Source organism: Vipera berus, assembly GCF_964194415.1.
Source record: "Vipera berus genome assembly, chromosome: 1".
Lineage (NCBI taxonomy): Eukaryota > Metazoa > Chordata > Lepidosauria > Squamata > Viperidae > Vipera > Vipera berus.
Genome location: NC_138202.1, coordinates 66556278 through 66579928, shown reverse-complemented (window position 1 = coordinate 66579928; position 23651 = coordinate 66556278). Strand labels below are relative to the sequence as shown.

At 40.8% G+C, this 23651-nt stretch overlaps 1 protein-coding gene across 1 annotated transcript in view; it reads right to left on the bottom strand.

The window, feature by feature from the left end:
* BAHD1 (bromo adjacent homology domain containing 1) overlaps window positions 1-23091 on the bottom strand; it is a 70159-nt gene extending 47068 nt beyond the window's left edge. Inside the window, exon 1 of the mRNA XM_081341340.1 lies at window positions 22647-23091. The gene's annotated coding sequence lies outside the window, so the exon portion shown is untranslated. The remainder of the gene's footprint in view (window positions 1-22646) is intronic.
* Between the last annotated feature and the right edge of the window lie 560 nt (window positions 23092-23651).

The window sequence follows — 23651 nt, the reverse complement described above, 5'->3', positions numbered from 1 at the left end:
TCAATTTAATTTTGTTTTCACTTATGGACAGAGTAACAAGAAGAACTTAGAAGCTGATTTTAATTCAGTCTCCACAGCCAAACAGGTAAAATTTCATCATTTCATTTCAGAATAGGCAGATATTTCCCCATAAAATTTACAGGTGAAACTCGAAAAATTAGAATATTGTGCAAAAGTTCATTTATTTCAGTAATGCAACTTAAAAGGGGAAACTAATATATGAGATAGACTCATTACATGCAAAGCAAGATAGTTCAAGCCGTGATTTGTCATAATTGTGATGATTATGGCGTATAGCTCATGAAAACCCCAAATTCACAATCTCAGAAAATTAGACTATTACATGCAATCAATAAAACAAGGAGTGTACATAGAACAATATCGGACCTCTGAAAAGTATAAGCATGCATATGTACTCAGTACTTGGTTTGGGCCCCTTTCGCAGCAATTACTGCCTCAATGCAGCGTGGCATGGAAGCTATCAGCCTGTGGCACTGCTGAGGTGTTATGGAAGACCAGGATGCTTCAATAGCAGCCTTCAGCTCTTCTGCATTGTTCGGTCTCATGTCTCTCATCTTTCTCTTGGCAATGCCCCATAGATTCTCTATGGGGTTCAGGTCAGGCGAGTTTGCTGGCCAATCAAGCACAGTAATCCCACGGTCATTGAACCAGGTTTTGGTGCTTTTGGCAGTGTGGGCAGGTGCCAAGTCCTGCTGGAAAATGAAGTCAGCATCCCCATAAAGCTCGTCTGCGGAAGATAACATGAAGTGCTCCAAAATCTCCTGGTAGACGGCTGCATTGACCCTGGACTTAATGAAGCACAGTGGACCAACACCAGCAGATGACATGGCTCCCCAAATCAACACAGACTGTGGAAACTTCACACTGGACTTCAAGCATCTTGCAGTGTGTGCCTCTCCATTCTTCCTCCAGACTCTGGGTCCTCGGTTTCCAAATGAGATACAAAAGTTGCTCTCATCAGAAAAGAGGACTTTCGACCACTGAGCAACAGACCAGGTCTGTTTTTCTTTAGCCCAGGTAAGACGCTTCTGACGTTGTTTGTTGTTCAGGAGCGGCTTGACAAGAGGAATACGACATTTGAAGCCCATGTCCAGGATCCGTCTGTGTGTGGTGGCTCTTGATGCACTGACTCCAGCCTCAGTCCACTCCTTGTGAAAGTCCCCAACACTTTTGAATGGCCTTTTCCTGACAATCCTCTCCAGGCTGCGGTCATCCCTGCTGCTTGTGCACCTTTTTCTTCCACACTTTTCCCTTCCACATAACTTTCTATTAATGTGCTTTGATACAGCACTTTGGGAACATCCAACTTCTTTTGCAATTACCTTTTGAGGCTTTCCCTCCTTATGGAGGGTGTCAATGATGGTTTTCTGCACAATTGTCAGGTCAGCAGTCTTCCCCATGATTGTGATTCCTACTGAACCAGACTGAGAGACCATTTAAAGGCTCAGGAACCCTTTTGCAGGTGTTATGGCTTAATTAGCTGATTAGAGTGGGACACTTTGAGCCTAGAATATTACACATATTTTGCACATATTGCACATATTTTCACAATATTCTAATTTTCTGAGATTGTGGATTTGGGATTTTCATGAGTTGTAAACCATAATCATCACAATTATGACAAATCACGGCTTGAACTATCTTGCTTTGCATGTAATGAGTCTATCTCATATATTAGTTTCCCCTTTTAAGTTGCATTACTGAAATAAATGAACTTTTGCAAATTTTTCGAGTTTCACCTGTACACCTAACAGTTCAAATAAAGGAGCACTCTTCTGGATTTCACAGCTGCTCAAGAGAGGGGATAGTACCCATTTCATTAGCAATGATCCAAGTTACATGGGAAAACCATGTCAGCTGTGCAAAATTTCTTACATGCCACAGGAATAAGAAAAGTTCGAATAGGGCATGTTTATTATCTGAGAGGTTCAGCTGTCATGACAAAATCTCCAGTGTGTGCTGTAGAAAAGGAACACCAGTGGATAATACAGGGGGTGAGTAATCTATGGCCCCTTTCAATTCTACCCTTCAAATTTTACTTTCTTATTGAATGGAAAAGATAAATACGGAAACCTGTAATCTAACACTAAATGGACATTATACAATTTTAAAAGTTTAAGAGACCATGAGCCAAAATCCAGAAAATGTAGTGTGGGAAATTTCTAATGCACAATGTTCCATGGAACATTTTCTGCTTCCGAAGCATATTGATAATAATCAATAGGTGCAACTCCAAATTTAGTAATTTCAAAGCAATCATTGGAAAAGGTATATATTATTGATATCAGATGGAAGTTAAAAATTGGAAAATATGCAGTAATGACAAAATTAATATCACACAAACACACACACGTTTAAACTTAAGCAAGAATCTAAGCTTGTAAGCCGCCCTGAGTCTTCGGAGAAGGGCGGGATATAAATGGAATTAAAATAAATAAATAAATAAATAAATAAAGAATAAAGAATCACTTCTGCATATATTATGCAACAAGGCAAATTTAACCATTTAGAATATGCTTTTAAGGGGGGAGGAGTACTAACCAAAGAACTGAAATCATAAAGACATGAAAAATTTAAATGTTTATAAATATTGTACAGTATATCAGTCAGTCATGGAGAAAATCTATGTGGTTGCTAGGAATCAAAAACAACTTGATGGCATATAATCAATCAATCTCAGTTGGAGTACAAGAGGGAAGTTAGAAACTAAATATTTATCTGTAATGTTTTCAGCAGGTTTTCTTCTTTTTTAATAATTAGTGTTTCCAGGTGTTTATTAATATGGAGTATATAAGATAAATATGTATCCCCTTGACAGAGACATTTTCAAATGCAAATTACTCTATGCCATTTATTTATTACATTTGTATCTTGCTGCAATCAATTTGACTCTCAGCAACTTACATGATAGGAATTATTTTAATTGCACAGGAAATTGCTCCAAACCAAGTTTCATCTGCACTTAAGAAATCTGGAACACAAATCAGTTTGGTACACTTGACAAAGGGCAATTGCGGGTTATGGCTTTCTCCTGTACAGATCTGGCAAAACTGTGTTTGTGTCTTTATAATTTGTGATATGACCTAAACATGATATGTAAAGAATCAGAGCTATTCTACATTTCAAAATTAAATTCTGTTCAAAATAAATGCATTACAATGTAGAATAAGAGCATTATTCTTTGGAAGGCCTGAAATATGACCCTAATAGATATGGAGATCTTAAAATAATAAAGGTGGAAATGCACATTGTGGTATTGTATATAGATTTATAAATATATCTTTCTGATCTACAGTTAGGGAGGAAGCCAAATATTGGATACTGGATTATTCAAGAACAGCGCCATATAATTTAGAAGCAGACTGTCGTATTAGAACTTCTCTCTATATAAAAAATGCACATTATTTTTCCATGCAACTATGTCGCCAAATTTAAGATGCATGGATTTTAACTCCTAGACTTCTTTAGGAGTTTCGTACAGTCACTACTGACAAGTGTTGAAGTCCACAATCTAGAAATTGCCACTGTTGAGATCCAGTATTCTAAACGTTATCACCTAAATAGAACACCTGCATAGAAATCCTGTAGAACACTGGCAGTATGGAAGGCAAAGATGTGAAGATGTCACCAAAGTGGAATTTTTCAGTCCCCTGATTCTCCTGTGCAGATCTAGAATATTAAGTACAATAGATATGCTACATTTATTGGAGGGTCATTGTACCTACAGGTAGTCCTTGACTTACAACCATTTGTTTAGTGACTGTTTGAAATTACAGTAACACTGCAAAAAATTACTTATGACTGGATATTACACTTGCACTTTAACTTACACTGTTATGACATCCCATGATCACATGAGCAAAACTCAGGCACTTGGCAAATTTCATATATTTATGAAAGTTGCACTGTCCCAGGATTATGCGATCATCATTTATGACCTCCCCAACAAGCAAAGTCAATGGAGGAAGCACAAGATTTGCTTAATGACTATGTGTTTCACTTAACAAATAAAGTGATTTGCTTAACGACTCTGGTTAAAAAGGTAATAGTGGGGCACAACTCACTTAACAACTGCCTTGCTTAACAACAGAAATTTTGGGCTCAATTATGGTCATAAGAAAAGGATTACATGTACTGTACTTTCTGCAAAGATTGTGTTAGTTGTTATTCACAATATTTGTTATGTCACTTTAGGAAGCTGACTAAATATAATTAAGGAAGGACTGAGAGGCTGGATGGGGTCTGTGGGCTGTGCTCCCCTACATTAAATTAAGGAGGAAATTCAGGCAGTGAATGAGCCTTCAAAGATGTTCGGTTATCACAATTTACATTTACGCAGTTCACTTATTAAAGAATTTGCAATCTTCAGCTATCAAACAATGGCATTTCTCTCTTGAATATTAACACTTGAAAGTTCTACTATACAATACTTACTAAATTAGGCAAATTGGCAGGCCAAGATCCAGCATAAAAAATTGTCAATAGTGAAAAAAATATTTCTACATTAACTTAACTTATTCTACTGAAGGCCTACACGTTAAATGTTTTCAAGTTGACTTTAGTACCTGGAGACCTAACAAAAGATGTCCAGGTAGTTTTCTTGGCAAAAATACAAAAGTGATTTTCCATTTCCCCATAGGATTCCCCCCCCCCACTCCCTAGAAAAAGCCATCTTGGTGTCCTTGCATCCAAAGACTAAGCAGGTCCTATATGGCTTAGCTTTTTCAGACCTGCCCAAATTGGCCAGGTGCTACCACCCAGTCCACAGATCAAGTTCAGCAAGGTATTACTCTGAAGGAAGTACAAGACTGAAAGACTGAAACCATACATGAAGCTTTCTCCTTGCTTCTGACAGTCCAGATAACTCATTTTCAAAAAACATTTAAAACACATTAAATTGAACCAGGAAGGTTCAGTTTAATGGTTTATTTCAAGCCCTTGGTTTCAAGCACACCTAAGCCACATTCCCTAAAAAGGTTTACAACAATGGAACTGATTCAAGTTCTGTCACATTCTTGAGGCACAGCAATTATTAGTAATGCCTCAAACACCTAGCCATATTTTCATCACAGCAGCACAGCTGTGGTAAACCACTGGTGAGACCAGCTTTTACTGGTTATGCTTATGCCACTAAGCACTACAGCAATTATTTCCATGACCAAAAGGCTCTTTCATTCTGCACTGACACATCTAATCAAGCACCAGCCTTGAATAGTGTCATGAAGGCATTAGAGGTCTGCTGAAACAATAATAATTAAAATTAATGCTGGAGATGAGGTGCTAGCATAGAGGATTGTATAGAACCTTAAGGCTTTATTATACAGGCTCACACTCTGCCTGTAACAGAGGGAACAGGAAAGGTCTCGTTAGATATCGATGCTTCCAAACGTTGATGAAAAATAGAAATGCAGAAAGTTATAGAGTACCCTGCTTTGGTTGCGGTGCAGACTTAACAGCAGATCAACTACAGCATTTTCCAAATTTAGATTTCCTCTGCTACTGTTACTTGGCAAGAATGATAACCAACTTTGTGACCCAAGAGGCACATTATCTCTCAATATCCCTATGGACAGCTTCTTGTGTTACAATTTGTTGGAACAGAATCTAATACCAACTCCTCTTTAGCAATGTGCTACTAATCTATGTTCTCTAAAAACCATCGTCACCCAAAACAGCTCATAGACTTTTCTGACAGCCTTCATCGCCATAAACAGGTAATAATGTATACCTAAACAGGTATAAAACAATCTGCTTCCTGTTTCTGAATGAATGAACCTTTATTGTCAAAGTACAACCATGTATACATTGAGATTGGCTGAGCCTCCCTTTGTGCCCACACCCCCAATTTACAGTGACACAAACCCTCCATCTTGTTACACCCTGTGAGCTAATTGCACAACGCACCGGCCTCGCAAGTCAATTCTGCATAAAGTTTATAAAATTATTTCCCATTCAAAAGCCTGACAGCCCATGGATAAAAGCTGTTCTTCAGCCTGTTGGTACGGCTGGCTATACTCTTATATCTCCTAACCAATGGTAGGAGAGTAAAGAGATACCGTCCAGGGTGTGAGTCATCCCTGAGAATTTTTCTCACTCTTCCAAGGCAGCGAGTCCTGGGGATGTCATCCAGTGGTGTCAGGGGACAGCCCACAATATCTTGTGCTGTGCTCACCACCCTTTGTAATACTTTCCTATCCGCGGCTGTCAGACCAGCATACCAAACCACAATACCATAGGAGAGGACGCTCTCTATAGTAGACCGGTAAAAGAGGGTCATTAGCCGTTGTTCTACCCTGTTCTTCTGCAAGACCCTGAGAAAGTGAAGCCTCTGTTGGGCCTTTCTAGCCACCTGGGTTGTATTAACTTTCCAGGTCAGATCTTCGCAGAGGTAGACTCCCAGAAATTTAAAGGAGGAAACTCTCTCCACAGTCCTCCCCGATGTAAAGTGGGGCAGGATCCTCCTTTTTCCTCTGGAAGTCTAGCACCATCTCTTTCGTCTTGCCGATGTTCAGGTGCAAGTTGTTGTTACAACACCATATGGATAGTTTTTGTACCTCCGCCCTGTATGCTGTCTCATCCCCACCTGTAATAAGACCCACCACAGTAGTATCATCAGAGAACTTAATTATCGCAGTAGATGGGTCAGATGATACACAGTCATATGTGTACAAAGAGTACAGGTAGCGGCTAAGCACGCAGCCCTGTGGTGAGCCGGTGCAAAGCTTCAGGACAAAGCAGACCCGACCCTCACTGTTTGTAACCGGTCTCTAAGAAAGTCTTGAATCCAATCGCAGATAGAGGGGGAAAATTTCGAGTCAGTCAGCTTCTCGATGAGAGTGCTCAGCAAAATGGTGTTGAAAGCCGAGCTATAATCAACAAAAAGCATCCTGACATAGCTTCCAGGTTTCTCAAAATGACTTGCTACAGAGTGTAAAGCAGCAGCTATGGCATCGTCTGTCGACCTGTTCCCCCTGTAGGCAAATTGATGTTTATCGAAATCCAGTGGGAGGCATGTCCTGAGACGTTGGAGAACCAGTCTTTCGAAGCATTTCATGACTACAGACGTTAATGCAACAGGTCTGTAGTCATTCAGGCACTCAACTGCAGTTTTCTTGGGGACTGGGACAATGGTAGCTGTTTTCAAGCACGATGGTATACATGCCGTTTGCAAGGAGATGTTAAAAATCCTTGTCAGGACCCCTGCTAATTGGTCGGCACAGTTCTTAACCACTATCCCCAGCACCCCATCTGGGCCTGTGGCTTTGCTGGGATTCACAGCCTTCAATAGAGTTCTCACTTGGTCTTCAGATAGGGTGAGTTGCTGAAAATCAGAAGGCCGGCCAGCAGAGGCTACGGGATTTGGTCTTTTTACCTTGTAGCGAAGGAAAAAGATATTCAGTTCCTCAGCCAACGAGGCATCATACTGCTGGTCCTCGTACTGCTCTTGTAGTTGGTTAAGTGCTGCAGTTCCTGCCACACTTGCCTCGGATTGTTGTCTGCTAAGTGGTTCCCCACCTTGTGTTTATATTGCTGTTTCGCCATCCTAATGCCTCTTCTAAGATTTGCCCTGGCCTTTCTGTATGTGTCCCTGTCCCCTGCCTTACAAGGCAGAATCCCGGGCTCTCAGGAGTGTTCGTATCTCTGCAGTCATCCAGGGTTTGCAGTTCCCGTAAACTCTAATGCACTTTTCTGTTGTTACACTATTAGTGCATGTTCTAATATAAGACAGTACGGCATCTGTGTATGCATTCAGGTCTTGGTCTTCGAATACCCTCCAGTCAGTGGTTTCAAAGCCTTCTTTATGTTTACTGCTTGACAGATATAGTATTTAGTTCATATTTCTACTTCTGTATGTCTCTGTACAAAGTAGTAGATTGAAATCTAGCCATCTGTGCCCATAGATATTTCGATTTATCTTTTAAATGATTTCTTCTTTTATTTTTAATCTTTTTGCATCATGCGTAAGCAATATCCAAGGCTGAATTATTTCTTATGCACACAAGCACTTGATGTTTGTGAATTCAGAGAACCACAAAGCTCACTACCCTCATTCTTTATCAATGTGAGTAGGAACTTTAATGATAAAGAATTTGTACTGCTTGCCAGAAACTTCATTATCTTGTCCATGTGCCAATTGTCTTCCCTTGTGTGTCTCATATCACTATCAAGCAATCCTTATGTCTCTTAATTATTGCCCGGTTCTATTCTATGAATCTAGGTATCACAATATCCCATTAATGCTTAAAATATGCTATGGCCAACCTAAAACGTATTTGAGATTATATAATTTGACCATATTAGTCGGTCACCATAACAAGGAACTGAAACTAGACAACCAGCGAAATGTTTCAAACCAACAAGAGGTCCAGTTGCCATGATTCAATTTCCAGACAACTCTAACTGGATGGCTGAGAATCTTCATGTTTCATCTTATAGTTCTCAGATTTCAGGAAGTGAAAGGAGGAAACAATATTTTTCAATATATACCATGCCTATGCAATACCTTGCGGACACAAGGAAATTTTGTGGCACCCATTGATAGAAGCAGAAAATGCAAACTGACCTTGAATAAATTTAGATATCCCTAGGCCAGATACATATCAACAACCTAAGATATGCAGATGATACCATTCTAATGGCAGAAAGTGAAGAGGAACTGAAGAGCCTCTTGTTGCTAGTAAAGAAGGAGAATGCAAAAGTTGGGTTGAAACTTAACATTAAGAAAACCAAGATCATGGCATCCGGCCCTCTCAATTCCTGGCAAATAGATGGGGAAGAAATGGAGGTAGTGACAGATTTTATTTTCCTGGGTTCCAAGATCACTGCAGATGGGGACTGCAGCTAAGAAATTAAAAGACGCTTGCTCCTTTGGAGGAAAGCCATGGCAAATCTAGACAGCACACTAAAAAGCAGAGACATCACCCTGCCAACAAAAGTGCGTACAGTCAAGGCCATGGTCTGAGGAATTCTGGGAGCTGAAGTCCACAAGTCTTAAAGTTGTCAAGGTTCCAGACCCCTGCACTAAACTAACAATATGTTCCTAAGTACCTTAGTATGCAATGTATCTGGCCTAGGGAAATCTAAATTTATTCAAGGTCAGTTTGTATTTTCTGCTTCTATCAAGCTCAAGTTGGAATCCTGCTTTGACTGCCCACAAATTTTCAGTGTTAAAGAAAACTGAACCAACATAGTTCATTTTCCTTCATTAATCTGTTATCAAGTTGCTGTCTTCATTCAGTAGCTAATCAAGTTTCCCCCCCCCCCTTTTATTTTGAACATATTTGGAAAAGTCTATTTTGTTGTTCTTTGCCTCCTCAGTCAGCCTCAGTTCATTGTGTTTTAGCCTTTCTGACATCATCTCAGGCTATTTTTGTGTGTGCCTATTTGATTACGTGTCCCTCTTTCCGTCTCCTTTATGTGACTACCTCCCCTCCCCAGAACCTCACTGAACTTTGTGTGCAGCTTTATTGGATTTTTTTGTCATTTCCCATTTTCTTTTCTTTTTGGAACTGTTTGCAGTTATGCTTTTAACATAGTTTATACTTTTTGGGAACTTTAGTCAACATTGGGCTCTTTTCCCCATGTATTTATCATTGTTCTGAGTTTATTAAAATGTAATTCCCTGAAGTCCAGGTAATGAATTGAGTCCAAGTTCAAAAACAAGAACTTCAATATTAGATGGGTATTTTTCTCCCAAAGTCCCTGCTCCTTCCACTTTCTCTAATAAGTCTTTTCTATGGGATCAACTTTCTTTTACTCTCTTATAAAAAAAAAAACTCTCAGCAAAAAAGGTCAGGATTTTTTTTTAGGATCACCCGTGGCAGTTTGTCTCCCAGCAAATCCACTGCATTAGTAGAAGACACTAAAAGGTAAAGTTTCCCCCGCACATGCGTGCTAGTCGTTTCCAACTCTAGGGGCTGGTGCTCATCTCCGTTTCAAAGCCGAAGAGCCAGCGCTTGTCCGAGGACGTCTCCATGGTCATGTGGCCGGCATGACTAGATGCCAAAGGCGCACGGAACGCTGTTACCTTCCCACCATAGTGGACCCTATTTTTCTACTTGCATTTTTACGTGCTTTCAAACTGCTAGGTTGGCAGAAGCTGGGACGAGTAACAGGCGCTCACTCTGTTACGCGGCACTCAGGATTCGACCCGCCAAACTGCTGACCTTCTGATCGACAAGCTCAGCGTCCTAACCCACTGAGCCACCACGTCCCTTAGAAGACACTAGGGATGTACAAATAATCCCAAAACTGCTGTTTGATGCTAAGGTAGATTTTCAACACGTTAGTAAAACATTGGTATGGGATAGTTTCTGCTGAGAATGTCATGGAAATCAAGCCTTCAGGAGGATATGGTGGCTTGCCCGTGCCTGTAGTATAGGAGTCTCAAATCTAAATGCCACACATAGCTGTCCAAGTAATTTTCTATAACCAGCAAAAATACTTTTTGAAGCCAGGGAGCAAGACTCTGCAATGCAATGTCCTCCAAAAAAGAAACAGTCTGAGAGCATACCTCTGAGCCTGAGTCAGCAGGTCCCCTGGTAAAAGCAAGGCTTTGTTAACTGGGCTATACAGTCACTGCCTTGAAGCTATCTTTGCAGAACACAGTTATTCCCAGGAACACCCCCACCCCCCACCAATCTGCTCTTGCACTTCCCCAAGGCAGGTACTTCTTCTCAGGTAGCGCTAAACTCTCCAAATGGGGCAGCTAGCTTGGCTGGGTAGGACAGGCTGAGAAACTTGGGCTGCCTGAAGAAAGGACAAATGGGAGAATGGAGGAAAAAGACTGGATCCAGCCAACCCATTGTAAGGATTTGTCTGCTGGGCAAAAACTTGGAAAACAAAGCAAATAAGTAAGCTAGGAAGTTCTCTCCGCTAGATGAAAGAAGGACGAAATAAGAGAAAGGAATGAGGAAAAAAAACTAAAGGAAAGAATGAAGAACAAAATACAGGACTTGGGCAGCTTTTGATAGGGTAGGTTCCTAGATTCTATTATCCTGGATGATGATCTTGAGAAAAAAATGAGCCAGTCATTAATGAATACCAACACTGGTGTTTCATGTAATGAAAATGTGGCCAAAGTAAAATAACTGTTTCATGGGTCTTTTTTTTTCAAAGTACGGTATCTTTGCTTTATAGTAAAGGTAGTTTTATTTAATCAATTTTTGTTTAATGGATATATTACATTGCTCACAATGTTCTTCATTTAGTACAGATTTGATATCAGTTCTGTCAAAATTTGGGATTTGGCCCTTGGGGTGATGAAGCAGTCCTCAAAAGGCATTCATGATGAGGATATTCTGGTAGCTACCAAGAAGAGTACTGATTTCATAGCTTCTTCTCTTCAGTTTAGCCTAGATGTTTTCAACAATTAAATTTTAATTTTAATTTTAATTGGGGGCTTTTACTTTTTCAGGGACTGTTGTAATTTTTTTAATCGTTTTTAACTTTTGTATTTCTTCTTTTAATTACCCTGTAAACCGCCCTGAGTCCTTCGGGAAAGGGCGGTATACAAATCTAATTAAATAAAATAAATAAATAAATAAACAGGAGCATCTATCTTTTTTCAGTATTATGCTGCTTCCGTTTAGAATACTTAGCAACTACATCAGCCAAAATGCCATGGCATCATGAAATACACCGATTACTCTATGTATTTATTTGTAAAATCTACTGGTGGCCCATGTTACCACAGGGTAAACAAATAGGCCATCATAGAAAGTGTTTCTGCAAATGAAAGTTTTCAAAAGATGAGCATACAGTGAAATTGCTTCTCAATAATACAGACCTTTAAACCACTACTGTCTTAAATTAACAAGTTTTTACCAGACAGAAAACAGCTTTGATCAGAATAGCAGAATAAACAGATTACTGATCACTTTTAAATATACTTTTATGTGGGTAAAGGTATACAGACATACGTACACAGCAGTGAGACAATATGACATAAGCATCAAACAAATACAGTCTGTTATTTTCTCTTACACCAGAATTCCTGCTATTTACTTCTAGGAGCTCTTCTTTGTCACCTCCCCACCACCTTTTATTTGTGTACAGTAACTTTGATGCTTTCAAATAAAATGCTTACGCCATGCTTCAGTAGAAGACAGGATTGGCATTTTAAAGCAGTGTGTCACCAACACCTACTGGAATTAGAAATGATTCTTTAGAATCTTGGCTGAGAATTATAAGGCAGGAAAGACTTTACATTTCTGAGTGCCGTGTCTGGGTGTAATTTAATACATGATTGTTAAACATATTGAGGAAATTTGATTTCAATACAAATTGGGATGTGCATGGCTTTGTAAGATAAATAGAAATGGCTCTATTCAATTCTCTAAAACACTACAGCTTTAGAAACTTTAAAAATTACCCATGTGCTATCTAAGAAGACAGCATGTATCATTATGGAAGGGCATTTTGACCTCTGAGGGCCACAAGTGCTATTAGGTGGCAACGTGAGGTGAAACAAATTTGGGGGAGTTTTTAGAAGTCAAAAGGGGTGCACTGACTTACCAAGGTTTAATGCATCCCCTTTAACTTTATATGTCCTGAACACGGGGGGGGGGGGCTTTCTCATATGCATATACAATTTGAGGTTAGACCAAAGCTACGTTTATACAACCAATTTGTTATTTTTAATTGCTTGGGGGGGATTTTCATCTACTAATATACTTTTTTGCCAAATAACCTATCTTGACATAATTTGTAATACTTCTAGGCTTGGCATTAGGTGGAAGCTTATATAAATATTGGATCCATACTTAATTTATCAATTAATCTTTTTCAATCTTTTACATGAGCATGTAATTAGGAATTAAGTTTAATAAGAAGTTCTCCCTAAAGGGAAATAATCAACATCCCATAGTTTTTCTAGTTTCGAACATGAAATTTGACCAAAAAAACCATTGTTTGTATTCTTTGTTCAACAGATGCATTTATTGCTTCCTCCTAATCATAGGCCTACACATTTTAGCTGACATTGCTTGCTTTATATTTTGGATGCCAGAATAATAACCTTCCAATGAAATATCTTTTATGGTTAATAGGAAACAAGCCCTACTGCACTCCGTACATATTATTTTGCAAGGTATACATTGGACTATGACCTTAATTCCAAACTTCATGCTGCAAGTCTGCTGCAGGTGAGTGACAACCTCCAACTTTGGTCTCAGAACCAGGACAAGATGATTAGAAGTTCAGCTCTTGTTAAAGTACACTGACGCTTTTGGCAGTGCATTGCCTAGATAACCAGTAGCATGTTTCCTCTTTGGAGTTAAAAGAGAAAGGATGGAGCTGGCTTTGGCATTTTGCAATTCAGACAAATTCAGGCTGATGCATTCTTTTTAACTTGGAGCTGAAAAGATCTTCCCTGTTTCTCTGAGGCTAAGCTAAGCCTTCTGAAGCACAATGTAACTGCAAGTTGCTTACGGGTCTCCTCTCTGCCCCCAAGTGAGCCTTTATCAAACAAAGCAGCAATAGTATTTCCGTTTGCCATCAGTATGTCTTAAATGTATTATAAAAATGTTTTAAATAACTTGAAACACATACTGTATATTGACAAACGCTTCAAGATATTATTTTTCTGGATCTCAGTCGTGAATCAACCATACTTAACATTTTTCTTTCTCTATGACCAGATCTACTGTCAACATTCTTTTGACCAACCAGTTTCCAAATCTTATACTGCTAGGGCTCAGAAACATTTAATTTGGTGTTCTACAACAAAACAACCTACACCCATAGCTATGTGATGGACAAAAACCTTTTGTACAAATCTGACATTATCACATTTTCAAAAAGTAAATTACTTTTTCCAAAGAGTGCAGTATTTGATCCAGTTAAACAATCTACCCATTTATAAGAGGTTATCATCAATCAATAGTATAACTAATTTATGCAGAAATTATCCAAGCAACCAAAAATTATTTTAAAAAACAAAATAAGGCAGCCACAGCATTTCAGAGCAAAGGACCTAACAACACAGGGATATCCTGCTCTGACTAAAAACTTGTGCACGTTAAAAAATGTTAACTGGAAAACTTATCCTTTTTTCTATTTCGTTTAATATAATATACTTGAATTATAGTTATACACATGTCTATGTTGTGAGTTTCAATTAGCTCAACAGATCAGCTGAAACTGGAATTTGTTCCCATGGTAGCTTTGCTGCAACTTTTCTTTATCTGGATCTTTACAGGAAAGTGGTGGGAAGTTGGGGAATGACAAATGCACCATGCAGAAGTTAATCCAAATTGGCCATCTCAGTGTGCTCCACTTGATGAACAAAACTGATGAAGCTTATTGTTTTTCATTAACCCATATTAGCTATGTATAATGTGCAAGATCGACTGATAACCTACAGTGCATGTCCAGTGTAGGCTAACCAGTTATTTTGCTTATTTGTTTTGCTTCTAATTATTGCTAGGGGTAGGAAATCAGTATTTAAATACATCTCACTCATACCTGAAGAATGTATATTCTTAATCATTCGTTATAATATAAATTTAAACTGATATATAAGCAGCATCAAATAATGAACACTAAAGAATAATAAGGCTGCAAGGGGCTAGGTTTAGCAGCTAAGAGTTTTATTCAAGGCTATCTCCCCCATTTATTAATTTACATCAACAACTCATATAAAACAGTTTATATCTTGATATCATCCACAAGGACAATACAAGCCTAAAATCATCTGCCCTGTTCAAAAACTTTATCAGCAGCACTAGCCAGTTAACAGTAGCCTAAAATATCTTAGATAAAATCATCTATTTATGAAATCCAGCCAAAATCAGAACTTTTTTGTGGCTCACAAAATAAGAATATAGAATAAAAGATAAAAGAGTGTAACAAATAAAACCCAAACCACAGTACATAGCATCAGATCCCCAAGAGGTTGCCAGAAAAGCTCTGCCTACAGCTTTTTTTTTTTTTTAGAAAACAGACAACTGATGGGCCAGCCCCATCACTGAAAGAGACTTTTGGACTTTGCTCTGCTAATCTGTAGAAAATAATGGATCAGCCCTCTGTTTTTCCTGGCATGACTGAAATGGTAACCAAGCCATAAAGGGCTTTTTAAGTAAAAACCAGCACCAACTGTTTTTTGGTGGTAGGTTGCAGCCCCAAATTAGAAGCAGCCCCATGTACAGCATGTTGCAGTAGTCTAGTTGGGTGGTGATGGAAGGTGTGAGCCACTGAAGTCAGGTCTTCTGAAGTAAAAGTGCACCAGATGCTTCATCTAAAGCTGGACAAAGGCCTCCCAGGACGTGGCCTCAACCTGCTGATCCAGCAGGACCCATGAGTCTAGGTGGCTTCCCAAGTCATGGACCTACTCCTTCAAAGCCAGTGCAACCCCATCTACAGACAAAACAGGGATGTATAAAGAAACCCTGGTGTACCTAAGTAACTCTGCTGTAGAACAATATGAATCTGCTTTCTCCAATGCACAGCTTTCAGCTACCAGGACATGATATGGTGGCAGGTCCAAGTGCAAGGGAGGTGTTCACAATCTCCTGGACCACAGACCTATTACCTCCCCAGCAGCCCAAAAGAGTCAAAGGGACTGCAGCCCTCAGGGGTTGCAGATATCCTAAAGAGAACCTTAACAATTTCCTTGGAAGGAGCAGGCCACAAAGAAACCCAAGTAACCAAAAAAGATGGTGCCTAGTCACCAAAGAATCCAGACAACAGTGAATTTGAGCAACTTCACCCAGTGAAGTCTACTGGAGTTAGGCAGCCAAAAATGTAAATAAATAAATGTCAAGCAAATTGGTCACAGCGGACAGATGGTAAATCAACAGGATGACTCTTACCTCTGGAAAAGGGCCATCAGATAACAACCAGCCAATGCAATAAGTGAGGAGCAAATAATGATACAGAGTAAGCTTAAACCTGGGCACTTACCCAATTTATTGCAAGGAATAAAATGTATCTTCCTATTCAGATTACATACAATCCATCTATAATTTAGGAAAGGCATGGGATGAAATAAATAATATGGGTATGCAAGGTGTTCTTTGAAATAATAAAACAGCTGCATTCCTATAAGCTTGTGCTACTACTTCAAAGCATGTCCCGATTGTGCATGCACACATCTATGCAAACAATCTACGTTCCACTGGGACTGCCAATGAAACAATCATATATATACAGGTGGAAATGGACAACTTTCAAGGAATCATATAAATCTTGCATAGGACTTTGGTATTATTTTGGACCAAAGACTTTGGTACATTTATGAAGCATTTTTTAAAATGTTTTGCTCAAATCTAGTAAATAAGGAAAACATTTACAATTTTAGTGCTACAGCTCAGAACAGATTTTCTACAAAGATTTGGTATATATAACAAAGACTAGGAAAGATACTGTTGGAAACCTTGTTGAGCAGCTGTCACTCAACATGGAAAGAACTAGACCAGACAGATTAAGAAGTCTGCCTCAGTGTACGGCAGCATCTTCTGTTCCTAAATGGCCAGCCTTTAAGATATATTGTAGAGAGCTGAAAATTTAGTAATAGGTTTCCTGTAGCAAAGTAGTTCTCTTTAAAAATTAGCTTGATTTAATTAGTATGGACCTAGTTTACGTTAAAAGCTAAACCATAATGTATTTGGATCAGTCTGTTGTGCAAATTCACCCATTATGGGTTAGCACTATGTGCAATCTAGTCCACTAGAACTTGGTCAACCATTCATAGTTAAATAAATTCTGGCATAGCATTGTGTAGGAATATAGCCAGTACAGCTGCTGCATAAGCTAAAGGGCAATGGGGCTTTACAGCCAATAACCTACAAACACAAGCTATAAAGACACATTAAATGGAGATATTTTTGCCAAGAAAATATGAGGAGAAAGGAAAAGGGAAATTTATAATAGAAATAAGTGTCAGAAATGTCCATCTTAGATGAAGAAAATATAGGGATCACATCCCTTTTAGTATCTAGAACTTTTAACAGTGTGTTTTAGGCCAAGGAATCAAACTTGAATTTATGTCATAAGTTAATTCAATTATATTTTAAAATAGAGTACAGAAAAATCTGCTTAAAATTTTTATTTAGCTGTCTCAGTAGTCAAATTCATCAGGCATAATGTTTGTCTCAATGAAGGCCTCTTAAAAAGTGCCAAAATAAATAATATTCAGACCTTGCTCAGAGAGATTAATGCATCTCTTCAATCAGAATGCTGGGCAACAAGGCTTTATCTATATTTAAGTAAATCTATTCAACAAGCCAGTAAATTTTGGTAAACATATGAGCTTTCTCTTTGCTTTACAAGGCTACTGCCAGGTACTTAACTAGATCAAAGAAGCCAGAGGAAATAACTGACCAATGCTGATGGATAATTTGGGGGAAGGGGAGAGGAAGAGGAGGCCAATTCCTCCAGACCTTGCAGTAACTCATCTATGACAAATTATCAAATTATTTTGAAAAAAGGAACATGTTTTTGTTAGAAATCAGCCTGAGAAAAATTAGTATGCTAAGAAAGTCTCTGAATGTGGCACAAATGTGCCACTTCAACTCTCTTCAATTTATCATAACATATTGATATCAATTGAGCAGCTGAAATTCTAGTCCAAATCTCCAGTCATTAACTCATTAGTGGATTTATTTATTTGAAATATTCTTATAACAACTTTCAAGGCAGAATTTCCTTAAGGCAATTTCCAAGGTTAGGGGGGGGGGGAAATACATGATTCAAGGTGCTAAAAGAACCTTTTCAAAAAGCAATATTACCTTCAAAACACACAAATCCCTATGGAACCCAGAGATTTTCTTGACTAACCATGCAGGGCCGTTACAAAGAAAGCAAAATAAGTTCTCATGCAGCACTTTATTTATTCACTCCAAATTGTTCCTAATATTCATTGGACAACACTGTTTCACATCTCACCAATTGCTAGAAAGGGCCTTAAATTCCCACTTTTCATTTTCCCCATTTGCTGGGGAAACTAATTCTGTTCTGCTGTGGGAGAAAATAATAGATAATGGTGAAGACTTGCTCTCCTCAGGACACCATACCGTCCTGCATTGAAGGCTTCTTTCAGTATGGATGCATTGCATTTTTATTTAAAATATAACCACCAAATGCTGTTAAAAAAAGAAAAAAGCTCAAAACCTTTGAGTTCAGCTGATCTTCTGGAGACTACGATACATGGCAGTTGTACTGCTAGCCATACAGAAGACAATTACCATTGTCTTCTTATAGAATTTGTTTAACTTCCTAAGTAATATAAAGTCTAATTCCTGGTGGTCTTTTCCAAGTACTTATTTGGGGAGATGATGCGGACAAGAAGTTAACACCTAAAAACTGTTATCCGTAACACAACATCCTTTGAACCTTGCTTATGAATCTTATTCATGATTTACATCCTTGATGACCATGAATACCTGCGCATAGCAAAAGATCTATGGATCAAGATGGAATTAGACATAAGTAAATTATCTGCAGATTATCAAATCAGGGAAAATATATACAAATTATATATGTTAAAAAAGACAGACTTAAACACTAGTAAATTAATTCTTCATCAAAACTGGCATATGAGTTAAGCTGCTGCATAGCTTCCTACATAAATTAAGATACTTTACTTCATCTCAATTTAGTGTAGTAATAACAATCATGTACAGCACTGTTTGTCTGCTTGATGAAATCATTATATTCATTATGAGAAACTCAGACATTACAAGAAACCGCCACTTGATAGCTACCTGAAGAACCCTATAATCTCACCAAAAGTTTCTCCAATATTCTTCATTCTGTAGATTTAAAGTTAATTTTCCCTCCATTTCCATCTTTTACTAGTCCTTTCTGCTGCTTCCGTCTATGTCTATGGTAGCACTTCTGCTAGGCTGTAAGCAAGTACAATCACCTAATGTAGAAACTATTGTACCTCTAATACTACCCCTCCTTTTCCGATTCCCAAGTCAAGTTCTAAGCACTAAAAGAAATTCCAAGAATCTTTTACAATATATGCACTCATTTTTAATACACAAAAACATAAACGTTTCCACAGTAGCTTCTGTAAGATCAGGTTACAAATAATACACAGTAGAAATACCCCCAAAATACATATTTTGTCCTACTAAGATGCAAGATATTGTCTGAAGTACCATAATTCTGTAAGGGCTCTCCAGAAATTATACTGGAATGTCATAGAAACATTTTTACATTGCATTGTTTACGATATTCAGGATTCTGCAATTCAATTTACAGAATTTATATGGCATCTTGGTATTACCCCGTAAGTAAAAACACCTGGAGAAATTAGGGATGGGCAATATGTAAGCTCAAGTTTCAGATACAAATTTATTATTAAACCTACACTCCAGATTTTGTCCAGGGTTCATGGGGTTTTTAATCCCGAATTAAATCCAGCCACTGGCCATCCAAGTCAAACCAAATGCTTACGCATTCTGCAGGATGTTTGCCTCTATCTAGCTCCTGTGGCTTGAATGCAGCCACGGCTGATCAATAAATCAAGGTTTATGATCCCGTGCAATAGTCCTATCCCAGCTCATCATGGCTAAATCCACAAGGCAAGAGGGATTCAAGCTATCCTCCAAAGCTCCTGAAGGCAGGACGAGAAGCAACGGATGGAAACGAATCAAGGAGAGAAGCAACCTGGAACTAAGGAGAAACTTCCTGACAGTCAGAACAATTCATCAATGCAATGGCACGCCTCCAGACATTGTGGATGCTCCAACACTAGAAGTTTTTAAGATGAGATTGGACAGCCATTTGTCCAGAATGCTATAGGGTCTCCTGCTTGAGCAGGGGGTTGGACTAGAAGACCTCTGAGGTCCCTTCCGACTCTGTTCTGTTAAGTTCTTCTTTCCTTAAGCAAACTTATTCAGATGTACCATAGTTCCAACAATAATAAAAAGAAACATTATTAAAAAGAATAAGGAAATGTCCTATGCCTTGGAAGTATTCAGGAAGCAAATGTAAATACTGTAGATAAATAAAAAGAAACAGTCAATTTCTTAATCTCATAAATTCTGCTGCCTGCTCCCTTTAACACCATCACCAAAGAGGAACTCATAGAAATAACTTCCTTGCTATAGAAATCAACAACCTGCTCCTGCCTTCCATGTGATCTACAGACAAGAGACATGGAAATCAGCAAGCAAATACAATGCCAATCTTTTTTTTACTGACTCTCAATATCATCCTTCCACAGTTAAGGCAAAATATAGCAGTGAGGGGGAAAAATTCTGTCCTATGAGGTTTTTTTTTTTCTCTTAGGCAAACAGCTTCAAGATTTTGTCAACTCAAGGCAAGCAGCTGAAACAGAAGGTTTGACATGCCACTTTACAGTTTCTGAAACGTCTTGTTTTAACCACAATTGACATACATGGATACCAAATATATTTTTATCTAGAGTTTTCCACATCCTTTCCTCCAAAAGTTAGTTAATCTCCAAACACAATTTCTTAAAATTGAAATTAAAATACCCCAAACATTTTCTATTATTCTAAATCCCTCAAGAAGCACTAGAAGAAATCCCCAAATATATTTCACATGTTTTACAGTAACTAAGCGTCCTTCACATCTTTGATATGAAACTGATTTGGTATCATATTTTGAAACTCATTATACATTTTATTTGCATATAACCAATTTCATTTCAAACTTTCTTTGATACCTGCATGTCATTTTTCAGAGACATGGTCCACATGAAGTGCAGTGTAACTTGCTCAGCTCCCCCAGCATTTCTTGTATTTTTTGGAAAACCTTGTTTATATTTCAACCTTTCCTGCCTGAACTATATATAGGAGACATATATATGAAAGGAAAGCATCCTTATTGCCATCAAATTAAAATGTAGCCATATTTTCCTATGGCATATTTCCAGCTGGCATGTTGAAAGGGAGGTTGACTAGTCCATATTTTTTGCTTGCTGCTGCAAGGATAAGGGTTGCCTTTTCCTTCAAAAGCAAACCACGACTTGAAATAATGCAGTGGCATTCAAAAAAGGATGAATATACATTTGTAAATAGTGATAAATCACCATTAGTGGAAAGAAAAAACACTTCAGAGTGAAAACTAAACAACTATTCCTATACATGTCTACTCACAAAGCACTCCTTCCGTGGTTAGTATGCTTAAATCTGCAACTAAAGCAGTTTAAAAGATGAGATTCTGGCTGATGTCATAAGCATGGTACAGTGGAGAATACTAAATAGGTTTTTACAAAAATCTTTCTTTAATCACTGGCAAAATCATTCTCTATATAAAAAATAAAAGTGTTTTCTGGCATCATTTTGGGTTTAGTATTGTTGTCATGACCCCCAAAACCTTCCTTCAATATTTTCACATGCTTATACTGCATTACTTTACTCCACAGATACATTTCTCTTAGAGCAGAGTCAAGTTGTTAACCATTTGCCTGTTTCTAGAGAAAAATACCTCAGAATTTGTATTTCTACAGCTCATCTCACATATGCATACAGAAATATACACACCCCTTTTAAAGAACAGTTTAAAGCTTCACCTTTGTTTCTGGAGCTAGCTCCAAGATCCTCTTATAACAAACCCTTAAATTAGGTGTCAAGACTGGTTTCTCTGCTTCCTATATACTGTTTTAAAGATATCTGTCTCCCTGCCTCAATTATCCCTTCCCTAAATCCCCTAGAATAAACCTGACCCGCCGAACTGGGAAAGCATCCGATCTGGCTATACTTTTCAAAGACAGGCGAGCCATCGAGAAAGGCAAACAGAAAAATAGCCGAGAAAGAAGCTCAAACCCTAATCGCTCAGCTTCCCACAGATTCGGTTCCTGCCTCGGCCCGGATTGTTTAAAAAATAAAAAAGGGCGCTTTCTTCCCCCCCCCCCCTCGGCGCTATTGTAAAAGTTAATGGGTTTGTTACATAACTTCAGACCCAAAGGTAATCCCAGGGAGAAGGGCAGAAGCCTTAATGTGATCCAAAGCAGACACCGGGGAATCGGAGTCAAGGCTCAGCCCACCTGCCACCCGGGGCCATTTCCTGGCTGCTCTCTGGCGGCCGCGGGTGATGGGAGGGGGAATGAGATGGGAGCAGGGCCCTTCAGATCAGGCGTAGGACTTCCCGACGGGCCACGGTGCCCTTCGGGAACGGGAGGGGGGGGGATCTTCAGCGCCAAGACCCCAATCCCCGGGGGGAGGAGAGGAAACCGAGAAGCAGCCAGTCCAACCGCTTACCCACCCACCACGACACGAGGAGAGGCGGACCGACACGAGGCGGAGCAGGGGACCGGGGCGCCCCCGAGCTGGAGGGCTCCACGCTTCAGACCTCGATTCTCCGTCCTCGGCGGCCCAGGGGCCAGCACCAACCGGATCCTGGCAGAAACTTCCCGGGGGCGGCCCGTTGAAGCCAGAGCGCCGGCTCGTAGGAGGGGGCGTCCCGCAAAAGCCGCGCCCCCTCCGCTTCCTTCCCCCCCCCGGCCACCCATCCACCCCTACCCCTACCCCGGCCGCGGCGGCACCTGTTCCCATTACCCGCCCGCACCCCGCAAGTTCCCCGTCTCGGCGCCCTCCCCTCCCCGCCCCACCACGCGAGCGTTCAAGGCTGGCGGCGGGCGGAGCCCCATCGCGCTGCCGGCCGGTGCGGACTGACTGACGGGCTGGCTAAGTCCCTGGCTCACTCACCGGGGCGCTGGCGGGTTGCTCCGTCGTCGTCGTCGTGGCTTCCACCGCCACTGCCGTTTGACTTCGTGGGGCCCACCCCCGGGGAAGGCGAAGGCCCCAGCCGGGCTAGGATCTGGCGGCTGGAACGCCCCGGGGCGCCCGAGTCCCGGGCTCCACGCTGCTGCGTCAGCAACAGCAGCAGCAGCAGCAGCAGCAGGAGCAGCAGGAGCAGCAGCAACAGCAGCGCCGCTGCCGCCTCCTCCTCCTCCGCGTCGCCGCCCGGCTACAAGATGGGGACAGGAGGCGCGCCCCCTTCTGGGGCCCGCGCGGGCAAGGCCGGAGGGGGCGGTGGCGGCTGCTCGGCCGCGGGAAAAACGCTCCTGCCCTGCGCCGCTGTGCCCTCACCTCCTCCGCTCAGTCGTCCTCGCCGCCGCCTCCGACGCCGCCGCCGCTGCTGTGCTCTAACTCCCCCGAAAGCGGCAGCGGCAGCATCGAGCCCCAGCTCCGCTCCGTCCTCCCTTCCTGCTTCCTCGTCGGCAGCCAATCATGGCGCTCTCCTCGGCTGTCCGCTCTGCGGCGCCCGCCAATCAAACGGCATCTGGCCCGCCCCCGCTAACCAATCTCCGCACCAGCCACCAGGTCCCAGAACAGGCAGTCGGCTCCCTGCGGACACGGACGCGGCCGCCCAGCGCGGGGGGAGGGGCGTCCCCACGCGAGTGGCGGCGGCAGCAGCGGTAGTCGCAGCTGCAGCCGCCTCTGCGCCGGCCCCGCCCCCTCCCCTCGCCTAACCTGTCTTCCCGCAGCCCCGCTGAGCGCCCCCCAGTCAGTCCCCATCTGCTTCTCCCGCCCTCCCTTGGACCTGAGTGGAGAGCCGCTGCCTTTGGCCCGTCTTCGAAATTGAAGCTCTTGCGCCGTCTCTTTCTCTCCCACTCCCGCCCCCAAGCTCCAACCCCGCGTTCGGCATCTGATCCCGCGAAGTTTTTTCCGCTCGGTTTTTAAGCAGCTCCTTCTGGCCTTCCCGCCTTC